This window comes from Macrobrachium nipponense, chromosome 27 (genome assembly GCF_015104395.2).
Source record: "Macrobrachium nipponense isolate FS-2020 chromosome 27, ASM1510439v2, whole genome shotgun sequence".
Lineage (NCBI taxonomy): Eukaryota > Metazoa > Arthropoda > Malacostraca > Decapoda > Palaemonidae > Macrobrachium > Macrobrachium nipponense.
Genome location: NC_087216.1, coordinates 41,551,943 through 41,570,920, shown reverse-complemented (window position 1 = coordinate 41,570,920; position 18,978 = coordinate 41,551,943).

The following is an 18,978-nucleotide window of genomic DNA, read 5'->3' as shown; positions in this document are numbered from 1 at the left end:
TTTCAAGCCTAACCCAAAACTCCTCATGTTTCTATGAGAAGGTAAAAACCCTAATTTTCAAGCCCTAACCCCCAAAACTCCTCATATTCTATGAGAGGAAAAACCCTGATTTCAAGCCTAAACCCCCAGAAAACTCCTCATATTTTAGGAGGTAAAAACCCTGATTTCAAGCCTTAGCCCCAAAAACTCCTTCGTATTCTAGAGGGAGGTAAAAAACCCTGAGTTTCAACGCCCTAACCCCAAAACTCCTCATATTCTATGGGAGGGTAAAAATCCTGGATTTCAATCCTAACCCAAACTCCTCATAAAAATTCCTATAGAGGTAAAAACCCTAATTTTCAAGCCTAACCCCAAAACTCCTCATAAAAATTCTTGAGATTAGTAAAAACCCTGATTTCAAGCCTAACCCCAAAACTCCGCATATTCTATGGGAGGGTAAAACCATGGTTTTCACCCTAACCCAAAACTCCTCAAATTTCCTATGGGAGGTAAAAACCCTGATTTCAAGCCTAAACCCCAAAACTCCTCATACTTACTATGGGAGGTCCAAACCACTGATTTCAAGCCTAACCCCAAAAACGTCCTCATCTTCTTTATGGGAGGTCAAAAACCCCTGATTTCAAGCCTAACCCCAAACTCCTTTCAATTCTTGGGGGTAAACCCTGAATTTCCCCAAAAAAAGCCTAACCCCAACGCCTCATATTCTAATGAGAGGTAGAAAACCCTGATTTCAAGCCTAACCCTAGAACTCCTCCTATTCTAGGGAGGTAAAAACCCGGATTTCAACCTACCCCAAAAACGCCTCATTCTATGAGAGGTAAAAACCCCTGATTTCAACCCTAACCCCACAACTCCCTCCATTTATGAGAGGTAAACCCCTGATTTCAACCTACCCCAAATCCTCATATTCTATGAGAGTTAAAAACCCTGATTTCAACCCTAACCCCAGAACTCCTCATATTTTATGGAGTTAAAAACCCTGATTTCAAGCCAACTCCAAAACCTCTCATATTCTAATGAGAGGTAAAAACCCTGATTCAAGCTACCCCAAACTCCTCATATTCTATGAGAGGTAAAAAACCCTGATTTCGTAGCTTAACCCCCAAAACTCCTCAATATTCTATGGGAGGTAAACCCTGATTTCAACCCTAACCCCAAATTCCTCATATTCTATGGGAGGTAAAACACTGATTCAGCCTAACCCCAAACTCCTCATATTCTATGGGAGGTAAGAAACCCTGATTTCCAACCCTAAACCTCTAACTCCATGGGAAGTTAAAAAAACCCTGATTTCAACCCTAACCCCAAAACTCCTTCCAAATAAAACCCTATTTATAATAAAACCCTGGATTTTCAACCCTAACCCCAAAACTCCTCATATTCTATGGGAGGTAAAAAACCCTGATTTAAAGCCCTAAACCCCAAAAACTCCTCCATTTCTATGGGAGGTAAAACCCTGTTTTCCAAGCCTAACCCAAAACTCCTCATATTCTATGGGAGGTAAAAACCCTGATTTTCCACCCAAAACCTCATACTCATGGGAAGGTAAAAACCCCTGTTTTCAACCTAACCCCAAAACCGCCCTCATACTCTATGGGAGAAAAACCCTGATTTCAACCAACCCCCCCAAAACTCCTCATTATTCTAATGGAGGTAAAAACCCTGATTTTCCAAGCCTAAACCCCAAAACCTCCTCATAGGCTATGGGAGGTAAAAACCCTGATTTTTACCTAAACCCCAAAATTCCTCTATCTATGAGGTAAAAAACCCTGATTTTCAACCCTAACCCAAAACTCCTCATATTCTTTCTGGGAGGTAAAAACCCTGATTTCAAGCCTAACCCCCAAAACTTCCTCATATTCTATGGAGGTAAAAACCCGATTTCAAGCCTAACCCCAAAACTCCTCATATTTCTATAAGGGAGGACCCCCTTGATTTCAACCCTAACCCCAAACTCCCTCGATTCTATGGGAGGTAAAAAACCCTATTTCAAGCCCCTAACCCCAAAACTCCTCATATTTCTATGGGAGGTAAACACCCTGATTTCAAGCCTAACCCCAAAACTTGGAAAACTCCTCATATTCTATGGGAAGAAAAAGTACCCTGCTCAGCCTTTAACCCACCCCAAAACTCCTCATATTCTATGGGAGTAAAAAACCCTATCAAGCCTACCCCAAAAACTCCCTCATATTCTTATGGAGGTAAAAACCCTGATTTCAAGCCAAAACCCCAAGAAAACTCCTCATATTCTATGGATTTAAAACCCTAAAACCTGATCAAGCCCTTTAACCCCAAAACTCCCTCATATTCCTATGGGAAGGTAAAAAACCCTGATTTCAACCTAACCCCACCTCCTCATTCTATGGGAGGTAAAAACCCTGAAAACATTTTTCAGGCTTTTAAACCCCAACCCCAAACTCCTCATATTCTATGGGAGGAGTAAAACTAATCAGCCTAACCCCAGAAAACTCCTCATATTTATGAGGTTAAAAACCCTGATTTCAAGCCTAACCCCCAAAAACTCCTCATATTCTATGAGAGGTAAAAACCCTTATCAAGCCCTAACCCCAAAACTCCTCATTTCTATGGGAAGGTAAAACCCTAATTTCAAGCCTAACCCCAAAACTTCCTCATATTCGATGAGAGGGTAAAAACCTGATTTCAAGCCTAACCCCCCCCCTCCCATATTCTATGAGAGGTAAAAACCCTGATTTCAACCTTAACCCCAAACCCCCTCCTTCAAAAAAAATATTCCCTTGGGCGGTTACAAACCCTATTTCAAAAACCCTAACAATAAAACTTCCTCATATTCTATGGGAGGTAAAAAACCCTGATTTCCAATCCTAACCCCAAAACTCCTCAAATTTCTATGAGGTAAAAACCCTGATTTTTAAGCCTAACCCAAAAACTCCTCCTTTCTATGGGGTAAAATCCCTGATTTCAACCTAACCCCAAAAACTCCTCATTCATGAAGGTACCCTGATTTTCAAGCCTAACCCCAAACTCCTCATTATTCCCTATTTAATAACCCCAAAACCCTGATTTCAGGTCCCTACCCCAAATTCCCAAAATCATTTCTAATGGGAGTTTAAAACCTGATTTCCAAACCTAACCCCAAAACTCCTCATATTCTATGAGGAAAAAGGTAACAACCCTAAAACCCCATTTTCTACTAAAGAAAAACCCTTCCTCCCCAAATATTCTATGGGAGGTAAAAACCCTGATTTCAAGCCTAACCCCAAAACTCCTCATATTCTATTGAGGTAAAAACCCTGATTCCAAGCCTAACCGCCCAAAACTCCTCATAATATTCTAGTTTTAAGAGTTAAAATGAAAGTTTTTCAGCCTAAAACCCCCAAAACATCCTCATATTCTATTGAGAGGTAAAAACCATGATTTCAGCTAACCCCAAAACTCCTCATATTCTAATGGGAGGAAAAAGAAAAACCAATATTTCCACGTAAAAACCATTTGATTTCAAGCCCTAAAACCCAAAACTCCTCCAACCCCTAGTTCTATGAGAGTAAAAACCCTGATTTCAAGCCTAACCGCAAAACTCCTTACTATTCATGAGATGATAAAAACCCTGATTTCAAGTTCTTAACCCAAAAACTCCTCATATTCTATGGGAGGTAAAAACCCTGATTTCAACCTAACCCCAAAACTCCCTCATATTCAATGGAGGTAAAAAACTAAAAAACCCTGATTCAAGCTAACAACTAACCCTGTTTCTATACTCTATGGAAGGTAAAACCCTGATTTCAAGCCTAACCCCAAAACTCCTCATATTCTATAGGGAGGTAAAAAACCCTGATTTCAAGCCTAACCCCAAAACTCTCATATTCAATGGGAGGTAAAAAAAAACCCTGTTTCAAGCCTCCCCACAAAAAACTCCTCATCTTCTATGGGAAGTAAAAACCCTGATTTCAAGCCTAAAACCCCATTTCAACCTCCCAAAATCATATTCTAGGGAGAGGTAAAAAACCCTGATTTCAACCCTAACCCCTAAAAACAAATCCTCATATTCTATGAAGAGGTAAAACCCTGAATCAACCCTACAGAAAACTCCTCATATCTATGGTAGGTAACAAAAAACCCTGTTCAAAAGCCTAACCCCAAACTCCTCATATTCTATGGGAGTACCCTGATTCAAGCCTAAACCCCAAAACTCCCTCTTATTCTATGAGAAGGTAAAAACACTGGATTTCTAGCTTAACCCCAAAACTCCTCATATTCTATGGGAGGTAAAAAAGGGATTTTGACGTAAGGAAAAATCTATTTCTGGGCGATTGGCTCGTGTCGCCAGCGAAATATCCTTTAATCTATTATTTCTAGGGTAAATGTACTAACACATACCAGAGAATAAATAAATAAAGAAAAAGGTCAGTATAACTGACTCGCTCACCCTCCAAGAGGGTGTCGGTATGAACACTATGGCGAGTGAGACCACTACCACGAGCCAAATGCCAATAGAAATCTCCCACTACAAAATCCCTCCAAGAGGGGAGCCGACCCACAGACGTGGGCAGCAAGTACTACTACTACTCCATCCCATGCTGCCGACTGCTGCGCCTCTGGTGGCCATCCTGAAGTTAGCAGACAATCTTGGGCGAAGGGATGGGTAGGGCGGGATTTCGCTGGCGACACGAGCCAATCGCCCAGAAATAGATTTTTCCTTACGTCAAAATCCCTTTTCTGGGCTCAGCTCGTGTCGCTGCGCGAAATCGTACCAGAGAAATAGCACAAGATTGTAAACAAAATTAATAGAATAAATTAAAATAGGTCTCAAAATAAAAGATAAAATAAAATTAAAAGAATATAATTGCTAAAAGGATACATATACACAGTAATACAAAATAGAAATATGTTTAAATTACACTTAATTCTAATAATATTTCTTAAACTTAAGGTAATTTACATATACAGAGGTAAAATGGCTTACATGTATCAAAAAGGTATCTGTGTAAAGCTATGTATCAAAATTCCAGAGCAATTAATATAATCAGATGAACAAACAACTCAACAATAATAATATATAAAGGAATGTATATGACTTAATATACAAAACCCGTAACCATTACAATTAAGATGTATCCCCTAGCATAAAAAATAAGGGGATAAAACATCCATGAGATCAATATCCGTAATCACCTGTGAGTGTCCCTAGCAAAAAAATAAGGGACACCACCACACCATCATAAAAGCAGCTAAGACACAAGGTGACTGTAAATGAACAAGGCAGGAATAGACGAACTGTTGGGTGAGGCAGGTAGAAAGGAGGACTGGATCTTCTACTAAGATTAGTTTTAGAGTCATGGGAAACTATGTTACCCGCTGCTACTGCTGAAAATTTCAGAGCTTCCAAGGACTTAAGGTAATGACGTTTTGAACACTGTCGGCGATTTCCATCCAGTATACTTTTTCAACTCATCGAAGTTCATATGTTGGAAATAGTTAATTGAGGTGGCTACTGCCCTGACATCATGTGCTTTCGGGAAAGAGTCAGGATTGGCTTGTTTAATGAAGTACAGGATTTGTTGCCTGATGCCTTTAATAGATAAAGTTCCACTTTTTTCCCTCTTAAAGAGGGGACCCGATGAGGATGAGGAGGTCCTGGACAGAAAGGCTCGTAAGCTGAAACTGGGCAAAGAGATACATCTTGTGGAAGGGGTAGTACCTTCCAAGGTTTCCCACCTCATCAAAGGATCTTCATTCTTTGCTATAAAGCTACGTTCCGGAGAAAGTAGTACTTCCCCCGTGGGGAGGAATTGAATATGATCGGATCTCTGGATAAAGCAGACAGTTCTGAAATTCTTGCTCCTGAAGCCAAGCTTAATAAAAATAGAGTTTTTCTTAAGAGCATTATAAAACGAGCATGTGTCATTATCGGTTTCTGAAGCCAGTTTTAGAACATCGTTTAAGAACCATGATACTGACGTAGGCCTTACAGAAGGTCTAAGTCTAGCACATGCCTTGGGAATAGACGAGAAGTAGGAATCCGTCAAGTCTATGTTGAATCCAAATTGAAATATCTTTTTCAAGGCTGACTTGTTTGTCGTAATCGTGCTAGCTGCTAAACCTTTTTCAAATAGGGATCTGAAAAAGGATATAGCTGAATTAATTGTCATGATTCTATTATCTGATTCTCTCAGGAAGATTGCTAACTTTTTGACAGCAGCATCATACTGTCTCAAAGTTGAATCCCTTTTATCGGATTCCAAGAAGAGAATATTCTGAGGGTCAATATTCGCATCCCTTTTCGCTGCAAACTTCATGAATCCATAAAGTTAGGGTTTTGAGAATCCCTGAGGAAGCGAACACAGTCTTCGTTTGTACTGACTGGGAGAGCCTGGGATTGGGGATCCGAAGAGGACGAAGACCCAGTTCCAGAATTAGGGGATACCAATTGCTCTTCGGCCAGTCTGGGGCTACTAGAGCCACTTGACCCTTGAATGTCCTGAGTTTGTTTAACACTTTCATGCAGAAGATTCACTGGAGGAAAGACGTAAATCTCCTCCCAGTTGTTCCCAGTCTAGAGCCAGGGGCGTCCGTGGCATAGGCCAGAGGGTCCAGGTTGGGGGCCACATAACACGGGAGTTTGTGGTTTCGCTTGAGATGCGAAGAGATCCACCTGTAGACCTGGAACTCTCTGAAGGATCCATTGGAACGAACTGTTGTCCAGTGACCATTCCGACTCTAGGGGCACTGATCGGGATAGAGCATCTGCTATGACGTTTCTCACTCCAGCTATATGAGTGGAGGAGAGATGCCAACTGAACTTGTCTGCCAGGGAGAAGATGGCTACCATGACATGATTTAGATGACGTGACTTGGAGCCTCCTCTGTTTATACAATGTACTACCACTGCGCTGTCCAGGACTAGCTTTATGTGGGAGTACCTTGGCGACGTAACCTTTTTTAGAGTCAAGAACACTGCCATTGCTTCCAGTACGTTTATATGGAACTGACGGAACTGAGGTGACCACGTTCCTTGAACCTTTTTGAACTGGGAATATCCTCCCCAACCGCTTAAAGACGCGTCTGTGTGGATGGTGATCCCTGGTGGAGGGAACTGAAGAGGCACTGACACCGACAAGTTCTTGACTTTCGCCCACGGCCGGAGTCGATTCTTTAGAATCAGAGGGACTGAGGATAATTTGTCCCTGGACCTGACATTTGCTCGTGAGCGCCAGATTCTGGTTAGGTCTTTCAGTTTGGCTTTCATTAGGATGTTCGTCACTGATGCAAACTGGAGCGAACCCAGGATCCTTTCCTGAGTCCTTCTTGACGCCAGTTTGTGACTTAGAAATTGCTTGACTGACTTCGCTATTTCCTTCCTCTTGGTTGATGGAATCGACAGAGTTATGGGAGGATAGATTCCATTGAATGCCCAGCCACTGAAAGTTTGACTCTGGAGTGAGTCTTGACTTGGTCCTGTTTATCTTGAAGCCTAGATATTCCAGGAACTGAATCACTTTCAGTGTTGCTTTGTTGCATTCCTCGACTGTTGAAGCCCAGATCAACCAATCGTCGAGATACGCTACTACCATAATCCCTTGCGACCTGAGTTGTTGCACTACCACTTCCGCCAGCTTCGTGAACACCCTGGGTGCTACGTTGAGCCCGAAAGGAACTACCTTGAAGGAGAATGTCTGGTCGCCTATCTTGAAGCCAGATAACGGACGGAGTGTCTTGCAATAGGGATATGATAGTAAGCGTCTGTAAGATCGATAGAGGTGGTGACGGCCCCACGGGGAAGTAAGGTCCGCACCTGCGAGATCGTGAGCATCTTGAACTTGTCGCAGCGAATGGCTAAGTTTAAGCGGGACAAGTCTAAGATTATCCTTCTTTTTTGTGAGCCTTTCTTTGGCACGCTGAACAAGCGACCTTGAAATTTTAATCTTTTGACTCTCGCTATAGCTCCTTTCTGAAGGAGATCCTCCGCATACTCCGTCAGTTCCTTGGAAGGAAGTTGACGGAAAGGTCTGGATGGGGGTGGGTTCGTTAACCAGCTCCAACCCAGGCCTTTTGACACAATGCTCTGAGCCCACTTGCTGAAGTTCCACCGGTGGCGAAAGTGAAACAGCCTCCCTCCTACCTGAAGTTCTTCATTGGTTCTGGTAACCTCCTCGGCCTCCTCTGAAGTGTTTTCCCCTATTAAAGGGACCTCCCGATCCTCTCCCACGAAAGGAACGCTTACCTCTGCCTCCCTTACCCGAGCGGTCATACTTCTGTGAAGATTGACTCTCGAAGGCTTGATTGTAAGCTGGAGAGATGGCGTAAGAGGTGGAGGCTGAGGCTGAGGGAGATCACGTAAATTGGCTGTGATTGAGCCTTTGAAGTGGAAGGTTGGGCTGTTTGCACTAAGGGAACCGCCGGAACTTGCTGAGGAAAGCGTGGCTGCTTTTTCTGGTAAGGCTGGAAACGCCTGGGTTTCCTTTGCCCCTTACCTTTAGCTGTTAGATCTTGCCTCCTCTTAGCCGTAAGGCCCCAACGGTCCTTAAGGCTCTGGTTCAACCTCGTAGCCTCTGACTGGACTTCCTTCACCATGGCTTCTGGGAAGAGATCTGCTCCCCAGATGTTCGACGAGAGTAACCTATTCGGCTCGTGCCGAATGGTTGCTTCTTGTAGGACATGCTTCCTACAATTCGTCCTAGCAGTGGCAAACTCAAACATATCTGACTGTACCGTTTGAGTCAGGGATTTGGTCATAAGTTTGAAAAGCGGCTCTGAACCATAGGCTATGGTGGCCACTTCGGTCATAGCCATAGAATTAATCGATCTGGCTAATCGCGATTTGGCGTCAAATTCAGCCTGAATAAGGCTATCTGGGAGCCTGGGTAGCTTTTCACCAAACTGCTCCATAGCACAGTCCGGTTTGAGTTTGCCAGCTGAGAAGGTGTTCGGTAAGTCTTCCCACAATTCTCCGGCTGAAGGAAGTAACGGAGATGTGGGATCTGCTTCCTTCAGTTGAGGTATGGGATCCCCCTTCTGGGCCGCTGGAATGGTAGACCTCGCGATCTTTGTCAGGAAAGGGAGCGGGGTACTCTCATCCATTGTGAAGATGGTAAAGGGACTCTTGAAAGGTTGTATTTTCGTATTAGAACAATCCATGTCCTCTAAACACCTGAGCCATTCTCTCTGAGCCTGGTCTCGTGAATAGAGGACTGTCTCCTTTGGTACCCTATCATCCCGAATCATGGCTGAGGCGGTGAGCCTTGCGTAGCCTATGAACGGGGGCTGGAGGTCTTCCGGGTAGAACTCGAAGTCCTCTATCCTTCGAGTTCCAAATTCCGGTATAGAAATGAGTCCGTCTTGGAAGGGGGCGTATGACGCTACTCTCCACGGGTTGTTCATCGAGAACGGAGGTAGAGAGTCATACGGGGGAAGCTGGGCTCCACCTGTATTGAAAGGTGGAGGAGAGGCTAGAGGAGCTTGGCTCAGTCCGGCTATAATGGAGTCTTGAGAAGTAATCCTATCCGACAACCGAGAGATCATTTGTTCCATGCTACTCTTTAGAGACCCAACCAGGTCGCCCACCTGTTGTAACAGGCCAGCATTGGAGTCCAAAGCCGGAGCTGCTGCGGAGGTGGAGGGGTGGCTCTGAATCGGAACCAAGGGTAGCGGAACTGACGACTCAGCCGGAGTGTGAGATCTCTCTCTGGAGGATTTACTCCTCGAGGACTTAGAGCCGGACCCAGAAGCTTTAGATCTGTCTGCTCCGGGATTCCTAGCCGGAGACTTACGAGAGGAGGATGGCGCCGAAGCCGTCTTCTTAGACGACGACGACGTCTTTGTCAAGGATTTCACTGCTTGACCCTTGACCTTGGGTCTAACCGAAGCGTCAGGAGGAGTATACAATTCATCACCCGTAAAGCCTTGGAAGGATGGAGAGGTTGCAGGAGTAGAAAGAAACAGTTACGCCCAAGGGTGATCCTTGGGTGTCCACCTTACCTACCTCGACCAACAGGTCGTCTACACCTACCATAGGTTCTATATTAATATCCAATCGTCGCGGACTTCCGAGGAGATGTCCTGGTCTGGTCAGTCATGAGCAGCCAGCTGTTGCTGGATGAAGGCGATAGTCGGGGCTGCCTCTACTGGGTCGACGTATCCTGTCGCCTTGCCTCCGGGGAAGATTAGTACCGCCAACCTTTTCTCCAGGATGTAGGGCATACCCTTGGCGGCGTTCTTCCCGAAACCGCCGACCCAGGCCCGCAGGGTTGCCAGTGCGGTATCCCTCACTGCCGGCGCCTGGAAGAGAGGGTATTGATTAGATTTAAGAATCACTTAAAACTAAAACTTAAAGTATAAATTAAACTTATAGGGGCTATAGGGCCCCTTGAATTTCCTTAAGTTAGAGTGATTGATGAAAACTAAGCACTATAACAGATGCGGACCAGCTACGTAGATGGAATACTTACCCCGTCTAAAGCTTGCTCACCAGATCGTAACATATGGTACATGTCTCATGGTACCAGACCTGGATGTCCCGTGCGGAGTCGCGCATGGAGCATGGGACCGGCAAACTTCGTGTCCACACGGGTCCTGAAGTGTGGCGGCGCATCCCGGATGCTCACAGTTGGTGGTCTGTAAGTGGAAAGACACATGAGTATCTTAAAGAATATCACTTACAGGCTAAAGGACAGAAGAACTCCGTTGCATGCCGGAGCTCGGAAAAAATTTGGGCATAACCCCTCCCTTAATCGCCTGAATAGGCTATAACCCCGGAGAGATCCGGTGAGACAGGTAAGGGAGGGGGGGATGGTTTAAGGTACTTAAGATAAACTTAATAGTTAACCTAATAACACTTAAACCTAAAACTCGAACGTACCGGACTAAGTCCAGTGCGTGGCGGAGTGTTGTAACTCAGCGAGACGGAGAGGTTAGCAGGGACCAACTGTATGTTCCGGTCCACTCTGCTGGGTGGACTAGCACCTTTCCGCTGGATGCCAGGACTCCGGTGGTAAAGGAGCCCTAGTAAGGTGGGAAAGAGCGAGAGGACATACAGGCTCAGGCTAGCAACGGAGCGACGGGGTAGCAACGGAGGGGGGAAAGGCCAGTCCCCCCCCCACGTTACCATCCGGCCGGACCGAGAAGCCGGAGAGGTCGAGTCCAGTCTGGGTCTGTCCCGTCCCTCTACTCCCTCCGCCTGGGGGAGGGGGGAGAGAGGGAGGCAGGTCTCGAGGTATGCGGGAGCGAGCATGGGTAGACCGACCCACCCCCCCCGACTCTATAAGAAAGAGCGGGAGGGGGGAAGGTGACTGGACAGGCGTCTGGCTGCCTCGTGATCACGTAGTGACCACGGGGCGGTAAGAACAAAACAAAGACAACTAAGCCTAGGACAAACCAACTGATCAGAGAGATGCTATCGGGAAGCAACCGAACTGATGAGCGGTAGCATATAGGTCCACTGGACCACAACCAACTGATCAGAGAGATGCTATAGGGAAGCAACCGAACTGATGAGCAGAAGCATATAGGCCCAATGGGCCATGACCTAGGCTAAGCAGGCCAGACGCCTAACTAACCTAAACAAATATCAAATAAATAATTCAAATGAATAATAATGAAAGAAAGAAAACAATATAGTAGGAGAAAAAATCCAGGAGTGTACGACTAACCCGAAGGCAAGTCTACCACTCAAAGCTAGTCGGGGCCGATACTAAGAGCCGTGGCTAGGGTCTGGATAGAAGGAGCCTACATAAGGTAAAAGACATGCATGCATGACAAACCCGTGTAGACCGTACCCTAAGTAAAGCGGATAATTAAAATAGAGCGTACATAAATAAGGGGATGTTCTGGGTATGGGTGACCAAGAACGAACCCACCACGAGGCAGAACCATGCTGCCATGCTTCCGACCTAGAGTTCGTATTTATACCTAAAAAACGGCAAATACGGGCTCAGGGCCGGAAAAAACCAACTAACAATAAATACTGAGTACTTAACTTAGCTGCTGCGATGGCTGCACGCTCCATGGTAAATAAATCCAACGAAAGGGCACAAAAAACACAGAGAGAAAAAATGGCACGTGCGAATCGTGTGCGCTAACTGAAAAGGATGTCCACCAGAGGCGCAGCAGTCGGCAGCATGGGATGGAGTAGTAGTAGTACTTGCTGCCCACTCTGTGGGTCGGCTCCCCTCTTGGAGGGATTTTGTAGTGGGAGATTTCTATTGGCATTTGGCTCGTGGTAGTGGTCTCACTCGCCATAGTGTTCATACCGACACCCTCTTGGAGGGTGAGCGAGTCAGTTATACTGACCTTTTTCTTTATTTATTTATTCTCTGGTATGTGTTAGTACATTTACCCTAGAAATAATAGATTAAAGGATATTTCGCGCAGCGACACGAGCTGAGCCCAGAAATCCTGATTTCAAGCCTAACCCCAAAACTCCTCATATTCTATGAGAGGTAAAAACCCTGATTTCAAGCCTAACCCCAAAACTCCTCATATTCTATGAGAGGTAAAAACCCTGATTTCAAGCCTAACCCCAAAACTCCTCATATTCTATGGGAGGTAAAAACCCTGATTTCAAGCCTAACCCCAAAACTCCTCATATTCAATGGGAGGTAAAAACCCTGATTTCAAGCCTAACCCCAAAACTCCTCATACTCTATGGGAAGTAAAAACCCTGATTTCAAGCCTAACCCCAAAACTCCTCATATTCTATGGGAGGTAAAAACCCTGATTTCAAGCCTAACCCCAAAACTCCTCATATTCTATGGGAGGTAAAAACCCTGATTTCAAGCCTAACCCCAAAACTCCTCATACTCTATGGGAGGTAAAAACCCTGTTTTCAAGCCTAACCCCAAAACTCCTCATATTCTATGGGAGGTAAAAACCCTGATTTCAACCCTAACCCCAAAACTCCTCATATTCTATGAGAGGTAAAAACCCTGATTTCAACCCTAACCCCAAAACTCCTCATATTCTATGGGAGGTAAAAACCCGGATTTCAACCCTAACCCCAAAACTCCTCATACACTATGGGAGGTAAAAACCCTGATTTCAACCCTAACCTCATAACTCCATGGGAGGAAAAACCCCTGACTTCAACCCTAACCCCAAAACTCATCATACTCTATGGGAGGTAAAAACCCTGATTTCAACCCCAACCCAAAAGTTCCTCATAGTCTATGTAGGTAAAAAAAAAGCCCTGATTTCAACCCTCACCCCGAATTCCCTCCACTATCCCCCCCCACCCCCCCGTTGATGTTTTAAAACTTGAAATCACAGGTTCCAACATGTCCCCCGAATTCACTCCCAAACGCAAATTTTTTTAAGTCAATAGGGAACTCTGAAAATTAACTTAACAAAACCCATTTCAGTCTTAATCATTTATGATATGTGTATATAGATGCATAATATTCCATACATAAAAAGGTTAAATGGAAAATCATATTACATACAGAATTGTTATTATTTTTGTAACAAAAGTCATACAGAAATACATGAATTAATATTCCATACAAAGTCATACAAGAATACACTGGAAAAGGTGTAGAAAGGAATACACAGACATGATATACATTCGTTTTACGAAAATAATACATCATCGAGAGAAATTGCTACTATATACCACACCTCTTCCCCAGTTTCCCGATCATGTGTGAAAGATAATTCATTTAATACATCTAAGCTTTTAAATCTTGACAGCAAGTTCTTCATATATAAATCTTCCACACATTTTTCCTCTAGCAGGGATAAATTCTTTTTCATGATGACTACGCAAGTGATTTTACCAATTTTTTTAGTTTCTCGTTTCATCACTGAATGTAGATAACACAGGCAAATACTGATTCAACCATGTCATGTTAACCCGTCCACTTTGTCCGATATCGGCGGGGAAGATAACATATTTGACACAGTCATACGATGATTTAAATAATTCTTCCTTTAATTTCTTCACCGAAGAGAAAAAGTGATTGAACCTCATCTGCTTGGTATCCAAGCTCAAACGGTCGGCATGGTCCTCATCTTTGGAATATGCTACACTCTTTTGGGCGTATTCATTGTCTTTAACAGGGGCGCCAATACCACATTGGATTAATAAAGTAGCTACGGTAGGGAGACCTACTTCATTGTCACATTCCCAAGAGGTAATATTTTCGGGTCTTTTCACAAGGGCTGACCCTTCAACACTGCGATCGCGAGGACAGGTGTATGTTGCACCAACTCGAGAATATCGAAAGCCTGCAATCTCAGTGTATGGATAACTTCGAACAATGTCTTCAACGTATCACCCTATCCCAGAAGTGATTTATCAGCTTTCTCAGGTCATTGCTTCAGCACATCACATTGGCATATTAAACATATTATTAATTATAGCCCCTTTCATCTGACACACACACACACACACACACACACACACACACACACACACACACACACACACACACACACACACACACATATATATATATATATATATATATATATAATATATATATATATATATATATATATATATATATTGCCAAGTTTCGGTTAATGGTGGTTTTCGTTGATCAGCATCCCCCCAAGAACAAAACCCCCTGCCATTGTTTTGGCAGTCACTTATCTGAGTGATACTTCGTTTGTGGAAACTGCTATTATTTCTGTTCTTGTTGTTCCTCTATTCCAGTTGTCACTGCTCCTGTCCCTTAACTGGTATGCCTACCAAAACTTCATCACTGGCAGGTTTAAGAGGTTACAGAGATCTGTGGTTGTAGGTCAAAGAAGCACTGCCATGCTTCTTCAACTTCCTTACCTTCCCTGTCTTTGGATTGACAGAAACAGGAAGTTGAATGACATCATCCATTCAGCCCTAAGTAGATATTCAGCCCAAAGTAGAGGTCATTCAACTAAATAATGAAGGACGAAGGACCAAGAACCAAGAATTATACCCCTTGTGAAATTAGTTCCTACAAGGATACAAATATTTATCTTTTATTTGAATATACCTTGAGCAACTGCTGGTCTGGGTTTCGAAGCTTGGTAACATGCAGCTGTAGGTGGGGGGGGGGGGTGGTTGGGAATCACCACTCACTCTAATGTTGATGTCACTTACTATCCTTTTTTTCTGGTGTCTTCAAGACATCTTTACAGCTGCTGTAGTTACAGAGAGTGACTTGGTTTTTAAAGATTAGTGTTCATTATTTTAATTTTGATTTTGTGCTAGGTTGTTCGTATGTCAGGGCTACTTGGACAATGATTATTTTTCTAACAAATTTATTATAACTTAAAGTTTGTGGCAATTCAGTCGGTCAGGAATACTTGTTTAAAAGCGGTTATGTGTTAGTGTGGTATTTTTCATTAATTCGATTTCGTTGTATGGGTTTTATTGTCCAACTAGCTACCCAAGAGAAAGCCACCTTGCCAGCTACAGTATTTACAGTGTCTTGCTATCACTGGGGTTTTTGTTTATATTCTGTTATACTACATCGTAATATCGATCTAACATCTCTTTCGCTTATGCCAGGAGGTAAATTTAAAATCAAACAAATTTTGAGACAAAACTGAGAATCATATTTTTAGACATATTTTAACACTTCTCCTTGATGAACAATTTTGCCACAACTTGAGTAGAGACAAAAGTTATTTTAAAAGAAAACCCCCAAAATTATTCAAGTATACCAAATACTTTTCCAAAAAATATTTAAGTATATATTAAATGACATGTAAGCACACACAAAAAAATTATGAGGATACAATGCTGTAATAAAATTATTTGCTTAAACGTCAAATGTGGGCAGTTCACAACAATGGAAATATTCGAACTAAGTAAATGCAAATATCTATTACATGAAATGACATGCAAGTCCACAAAAATATGATAAAGAGAATATACTACTGTAATAAAAGGATTTGATTAAACGTCAAACATTTACAGTTTACAACTGCACTTGAAAACTAGTAAATAATGATGGACATATGGAAAAAAAATGTGTGTTAGTAATAGAATAAATATATTACGAATTTGCATGGCAAAATAATTGGCAAATAGAAACAAGCAAATTTGATAGTAATAAAACCATTATTTAGTATAAGTGACAAGTAAGGCATTATCTAAGTCAATGACACTTTTACAGCAGACATAATCCCAACTTAGTGATTAGTTCTTGGGTCGTCTCTCTGCTGATGATCTTGGTAAGATCAGCCAAATTTTTCTTTGAAGGAATGTACGATGCTTTTTCTCATTTTGATTTGCTTTAGTACAAAGTGCTTTTGGGTGTCAATGTACTTTGATCTCACAGAGTAATGAGTGTCATTTGCTAAGGCTATGGCACCCTGGTTGTCAACATTTATTTCTGTAGGTTTGTCGACAAAATTCTCGAAGCCAAGTTCCTTAAGCAGCTTTCTGAAATATACTACTTCTCTTGTTGCTTCACAAAGGGCTATGTACTCTGATTAATTTGTTGAAAGTGTAGTTATTCTCTGCTTCCTGCTTCTCTATGATATTGGTCCGCCTGCTAGAATCATTACGAATCCAGCGATGAATTTTCTTCCATCACGACCATTTGCGTAGTCTGCATCCACCCATGCTGTTAGGCATTCTTGAGTTTTCTAGTCGTAAATAGCTAAATCTTGAGTCTTTTTGATATACCGTAGTAGATGTTCTGCATTCTTCAGATCTTGTTTGTGAGGTTCTTGATTTTTTCTGGTACAGTTCTCCGGTGGCAAAAGGAATGTCAGGCCTAGTGCAATTTACAAGTGTAACAAGTTTCCAGTGATTCCGCTATATTCTGTTGCGCTACGTTTTTCATCTTGTGGGACATCTTGCTTAAAATTTAGGGTTAATGGAGTTGACAAACCTTTTGATTCAGCAAGATTTTGATTTCTTAACACAACACTTCTTGAATGTAATCTCTTATGGACCAGAATTGATGATGGATCTTCTCTGATGTATTTAATGAAAAAAAATATTATGCCTCCTAGATCTTTTAGGGCATACTAATTCTTGAATTCTTTCTTGAAATAAGCCACATCTTCTGAATTTCCAACAATGATGAAATCAGCTTCCTGAACACCAATAATTGTTTTTGCTTCATTATAGAAGATACAGCGGTCAAATTCAGATATAATCATGCCCATTTTTGTCCGCTTCTTGTTCAGTTCTTCATTTTAACTTCTACCACTTTGAGGGAATCCGTAGATACTTTTCTTCACTTCACAAACATGTTTCTGTTTGCAACTTCACATCTTTTGGTTGTTCCATAAATATGATTCCTTGAGTCCATTGTTCAGGAGGCTGAATTTACATCAAGCTGTTCAACAAACCGTGATTTTTCAACAGCTTAGGTTAATAGCAGTCTAATGCTTGATTTTCTTACTACAGGGACATAAGTCTCGAGATAGTCTATACTAGGTGTTAGTCAGAATCCTCTGGCCACTAGTCTTGCTTTGTATATTATTACCTCACCAAGTTCGTTGTATTTTCTTCTGAATACCTGATTGCAATCAAACACCTAATGTCCTGTTGGTCTTGGCACTTTTCCAGATGTCCATGCTTTCTAATCTTTCCATTTCTTGCATCATGGCAGCTTCCCACTTGTCTTTGTGGGAGCAATTAAATGCTTCTTCGAAAGTCAATGGAATTTTTGGCAATGCTGTAGATGCCTTGCCCTTACAACATTGGCACTTCTTTGGTTTCATCGTCCTTTGGGACCGTCTCAGATTGTGTTCCTTGTCATGGTTCTCTTGATGATTTTCTTGATGATCATCTTGATTTTCTTGTTTTTCAGGATTCTTCTTGATTTTCTTTAGTGTTTTCATGGTTTTCCGGAATGTCTTTGATTTTCCTGACTGTTTTCCATGTTTCTATTGTTGGTTTCATCATAAAAAAGGTTCTCCCAGTTAGTGTTGTTGTCAGTGTCTGAGTCCGATAAGAAGAGAGTTGGCTTGTTCTTGTTTGTGGTTTTCGTAGCCGATTCCTTGATCTCGAAAGGATAAATCTCTTCTTTAAAGTCAACATTTATGGCACTGATCATGATTTGTTTGTTGATGCTCCACCATTTGTATCCCTTTTGGTTTGGACACACTCCCATGTAGACACATTTTTTCGATCGAGCTTCTAGCTTTGGAGTCTAACCTCAGCTTAGCCCAATCTTCACAGCCAAACACTTTGATCAATTTCATTTTCAGGTCGTCACGTTCGAGGTTTATCCCTTCCACAGTACAAATGGAGTCTCGTTTATGGCTGTTGATACTGTTCTGTTCCTGATGTAATTTACATGAAGAATAGCTTCAATCCTGAATTTGTGTGGCATCCAGATGCGATCATCATGCATCTTGCTGTGGCCAGTAAACTCTTGTTTAAGTGTTTGTCTTTTCCATTTTGCTAAGGAGTGTACAGGATTGTCCGTATCCGGTGTATTATTCGAAAATAATTGTTAGAAAACAATTGTTCGAATACAATTGTTCGAAAACGGTTGTTCGAAAACCAATTGTTCGATTTAGTAATTGTTCGAACCAACATTTTACGATCAATTCTTCGAAAACAGTTGTTCGATAGTACTCTAATTATTAGTGAATACTTTGTTGATTCTCAAAGCTTGGATTCCAGGAACAATAGATTTTTTTTTTTAGCTTAGTGGATACACCCTTTGCAAAGAGACATGGCTGAATTTATTCAAAGCGAGAAAGGAAGAGACATGCTATTAATGGACGGATTCATATATGTGAAGCAAGCAAGTAAAATTAGAGATCTACTGGAAATGCCAACATTTTGCGGAAAAGTGCTAAGGGAGCGCTATAACAATTGATGGCACGATCACTTCTACTGACGGTGAACATAATATAATCACTTAGGAAATTCGACAAATGTTGAAGTACGGAAGTTTTAGATAGAGTGAAGACTGACGCTAAAACAACTCGAAATTCTCCTCATTATATCATGCCTAACGCATCTTCAGAATTAAGTTGTTGTGTTGCAGCCGCTCTACCTGAAACTTGCAGCATAAGACGAACAATCCGTCGAGTGAGGCAGGAAGAGCG